The sequence below is a fragment of the Cynocephalus volans genome, chromosome 6, assembly GCF_027409185.1.
Source record: "Cynocephalus volans isolate mCynVol1 chromosome 6, mCynVol1.pri, whole genome shotgun sequence".
Lineage (NCBI taxonomy): Eukaryota > Metazoa > Chordata > Mammalia > Dermoptera > Cynocephalidae > Cynocephalus > Cynocephalus volans.
The window spans coordinates 13,502,563-13,507,619 of NC_084465.1; the positions used below are offsets into that span (position 1 = coordinate 13,502,563).

At 38.4% G+C, this 5,057-nt stretch overlaps 1 pseudogene; it reads right to left on the reverse strand.

Annotated features, from left to right (window-relative positions):
* Nucleotides 1-792: 792 nt before the first annotated feature.
* On the reverse strand, nucleotides 793-1,725 carry LOC134379933 (olfactory receptor 2A14-like; annotated as a pseudogene).
* Nucleotides 1,726-5,057: the final 3,332 nt, after the last annotated feature.

Consider the following 5,057-nt stretch of genomic DNA (forward strand, 5'->3'; position numbering starts at 1 on the left):
TGAGTTGTTACAGTGTAGAAAATGGTCTTCAAAGTCTTGAGTATTTACATGTATCTCTTTACAAGGAAAAAATCACTAACTGTTGATCTAGAGGATGTATAATATGCTCTTTTTGACTCAATCTGACTTCGCTATTATGAGTACCAACTTTACTAATATTCACTGTTTCCCACATACTGGAATTAGATTGCTAATAATTCCAATCATGAATAATTCATTATTAATTTTAGACATTTTAGTGGGTATAAAATACTATCTCATGGTGGCTTTAATTTACAATTCCTTTCTAACTAATGCTGATGAGCAGCATTTTCTATGTTTATCAACCACTTGCAATTTTTGTAGAAGTGTCTGTTCGTGCTCTTTGCCAATTTTATAAAATTGTTTTTTATTATCGATCTGAAGGAAATTTTTATACATACTACTGTCTGTAGTTCCATTTCTGGATACGTATAGTTTGAATAGTATCATTGGTCTGTGGCATGCATTTTATATTTTTTAATGGTTACTTTGATGAGCAGAGTGAGTAATTTTGAAGACTGCCAATATTTGCAAAACTTTAAAATTGTATGTCTAGTGCTTTTTGTGTCTTACCTAATAATCTATTTCTATCCAAGATCATAAAGACATCCATCTACTATTTTCTCAAAGGTTTTATGTCTTCAGTTTGTACGTGTATGTCTACAATATTCTACTTTAAGGTAGCATTTATCCTACATAAGGTCAAAAGAATGCCGACTTCTGTATTTCACAGGGAGCAGTGTCCCGTCCCCATGCTGACTTCAAGGGCTCTCACATAGGCATCGCCTTCCATAGAGCTCTCCTCACGGCACCCTTGACCTCTACGTTGCGCAGACTGTAGATAAGCGGGTTAAGCATAGGGTTGACAAGGCTGTAAAACAAAGACAGGATCTTCTGCTGCTCCTCAGGATGGCGGGAGGTGGGGGCCATGTACATGACAATGGCACTGCCAAAGAAGAGCCCAACCACGCAGAGGTGGGAGGAGCAGGTGGAGAAGGCCTTCCTCTGGCCCTCTCCTGACTTGATCCTCAGGATGGCGACCAGGATGCGTGAGTAGGAGACCAGCACCAAGCAGAGGGGCCCCACTAGGACAAACACACAGCCTACAAAAATGACCACTTGGTTGAGTCAGGTGTCAGCACAGGCCAGCTTGAGCACAGACAGAATTTCACAGAAGAAGTGGTCGATTTCATGAGGCCCACAGAAGGGCAACCTCAAGATCAGAACTAAATGGACCAGAGCCAAGAAAAAGCTAAACACCCAGGAAGAGACAGCCAGAACACTGCACACTCTCCAGCTCATGATGACAGTGTAATGTAGGGGGTGGCAGATGGCCACATATCTGTCATAGGACATCACCACCAAGATCACACACTCTATGTGAGCAAAAGCCAAACACAAGAATGTCTGCATTATGCATGGAACAAAGGAGATGGTTCTTTTCTGGTTCACAAGATTTGTCAGCATCTTGGGGACATTGTTGGAAGCATAGGACATGTCAACAATGGCCAGGTGTGAGAGGAAGAAGTACATGGGTGTGTGCAGTCTGGGGTCCAGGCAAATAAGCCCGAGAATGACCCCATTCCCCAGCAGGGTGAGCATGTATAAGAGAGAGAAAAGTCCAAAAAGGAAAAACTCCAGTGCTGGATCGGCCTGGAATCCGAGCAGGGTGACTTCTGTGATCCGTGTCTCGTTGCCTCCCATGCACCTATTGCAGAGAAAGTCAAGACCTCGTCCACGACAAGAAAGTCAGATCTGCAGAGCAATACAAGGTGCAAATATTTACTTAGTGTCCAAGAGGGGGCACTTAGCAATGTATCACTTTGTATGAATTTTCTAGATTTTCTCTTCAGATATGTTGCAAAAACTAATCCAATGTGATCATAAAAATGAGAAAAATAAATCCTGTTAAATCAAAGGAAAAGAAACATGTTATTAAATATGTATATATGCTATTATATGTGTGCTTTTAGATATGTTATTATGTAAAATGCATTATAAGTTAACATACTAGGATCTATTTTAGTATACTGTATATTGGAACACACACATGCACACATGCATACATGAGTTGTTTTGGAGAACTTGAGCATTCTGGCTTCCCTTTCAGGGTGGGAGTCTAGATTGTTGATGTAATTTGATGACAGATGACCCTGAAAAAATGTCACATTAGGAGGTGGTTTCATATCCTAGGCTTGTTTGCCTTTCGGTCCAAGGCATGAAGTGATTGGTCTCCTCTGTTCTTTATATACTCGCTCACTAATCCTCTTACCTTCTCACATGCTTTCTACCCACTTATTTCAGATTAGAAATCCCTTCTAAAAGACTTCTCAATTTTGTAGTTTTTTTCATATTTTGAAAGGTCTTCCTGTTCAGTGGGTGCTAATGCTCTGTAGAAGCTCTTTTTGCTCTCTTTTCCATCTCTACTATTTGTAGTTTTGTTTTCAAAATTTTATTTCCTTCTTCATAAGCACCTGATACTGAAATTTATCTGTGAGTAAAAGAATTCTTTTGCTACATGCAATGAACAGATGTACATATTTTAAATGCAATTAAACATAATGAAATTTCTGAGGTCTTTCAAAATGTGACATTCAAAATGGGGAAACCAATTTACATTAAGGGTCGTCATATTTAAAAATGATAGTTGAATTGTAATTTTATTTTGGTTGGCTCTTTCCACTTTTCCCTTTTATAACTTAATATAGTGACAAATCTCAGAGCTTATCTTATATTTTAGTAAAACAGAATCTTTTCTCAATATCTTCACAGCTTTGGCAACGCAGGTTGCCGTCAAATCCCCTGATGGTCTTCCTCGTCACCTGTCCCCACACTGGCAGCCTTGTGCTGTTCCAGTGGATGCAGAGTGGGTCAAAGGGATGGGACCAATTGGAGCACAGTGGGTAGTTCTTTTTAGTGAACTCTTCCTGGTGGTTGTGGGGCCTGGGTCTGTCCAGCCAGCAGAGGGAGACCAGGGGCTGTGAAAGGGATGGCAGCCTCACTGCAGAGCCCTGAGACTTGGTGCTGTCCCTTTGTATTCTCTTCCCATTGTTTCCACGAAGATTTTTGAGTACTGTCCTTATTTCTAAATCAGGATAAATTTTCAAATCCAACAGAATATTTTTTAAAAATTTAATTTTTTTTAGTAAATATCTACATCTTCAAATTAGCATATTAAAAATGAGATTACAGTACCTAGAGTATTTTTAATCTTCCGTTTCCCTTAATATAATGCATGTTTTCATGCATTAAAATTATATTTTAAAGGTATTATTTAAAAGCAGCACAATATTCTATTACATTCTATTATGTAACTGTTGAAGTGTTTTCTTCCTGATTTTCTTATTATTAGTAGCATTGAGGTAAATAGTCTTGCAAAATTAAGATTTGTTTATGTTTATGATCATTTATTTAGAATATATTCATTTATTTAGGAAAATTAAGATGGTAAAGACACAGAACTTTCAAAGGTTTTGATACCTACTGATACCTCCTTCTAGAAAACTGGACCCATGTCAGTCCCCACCGCCAGTATGTGAGAATCATGTGTCTTTTCCACGTGGTCATCAATACTAAATACTGACTGTTGTAACGTTCTCTAGTTTGATGCATGAACATTTTATATACATTAAATTTATATTTTGCCAACTTTTTAACAAATGCTCCTTGAGCGCTAGGTCAGTTCCAGCCGTGGTTCTCTGCTCTGCAGTTGCTGCCATAGATAAGGTAGAAAAATTCCAAAGGGAGACAGATAATGAAAAAAAATAAATGATGTTGGGGTGCTTTGCTTCCTCTCCACTCCTCAGCTTTTCATTTAGGGGAGAAAACTTCTATAGTCCTGCATAGACTTTGGAATATACGTACCTCTCTCAGTCCCGTAATTTATATAATTTGTAAAAGAGAAAAAAGATAATGAGGATGAACTTCTCTACTGTCTTTTTTGGTCATGTGCATATCTATCTACCACTCCGAGCATAAGGCATATGGGATCATGTTTTATCCCATTTGTGCATGGGGGTGGGTAATGGTTGTGATTTTAATTTGTAGAAAAATTTTGTTGAAGATATAAATCATGTTTTTCAATAAACATCACTTGCAAAACATATATTTTTTTATTTTTTTCTGAGACTTGTGTGTATTCCTCAATTTATTTTTTCGGGACTTGGAGCAGAGAGAGGGTGTGGTTAATTACCACCTCTAAACACCATGAATAAACAAGTAAAGAAGATAATCCTTAATTGTGAAAAGAACTGGAAGGGAAACAAACCGGGTAAAATGATAGAAAGTTACTTAGTTTGAGAGGGGCTCTTCAGATGCATGGTCAGAAAAGGTATTTCTCAAGAGGAGACATGTGAGTGAACCTAAATGACAAAGGCGAATCAAACCTGACCAGAACCAACAGGAGTTTGTTCCTTGTCTACAACAGCAAAGAAACAGAAAAGCAAAGTTCCTGAGGAGAAGCACCTGGAGAGTTCTAGGAAGAGAAAAAATCCCGTGTGCCCGAACATAGTGAGAAAGAGGTTGTGCACATTCTTTGTAACCTCATGCATACTTTTTTTTTTTTTTTTTTTTTGTCTTTTTCGTGACCGGCACTCAGCCAGTGAGTGCACCGGCCATTCCTATATAGGATCCGAACCCGCGGCGGGAGCGTCGCTGCGCTCCCAGCACTGCACTCTCCCGAGTGCGCCAGGGGCTCGGCCCGTGCATACTTTTTTAAAAGTTGGCATTGACATAAAAGTTCATCAGTCGAGTGTAGGGTGAATTCATCTGGGTACTTTTTTTTAGTACAGAATACCATGCAGTCATTAAAAAAGATAGTACAGATCTTTGTAGAGTGAAATGAAAAACTATCGACATGTAGTCAATGTATATGTGTATAATTTAATCTGAAGTACAGTTTTAAAATTTAAAAATACTTATACACATATGTCTTGTGCCTACTTACATATTTGTAGGAAAACTCTATAAGTTGAACATGGAAATGATTACACTTATTATCTCTACAGAGTGAGACTACGCAGGGACGTACCTTTTGC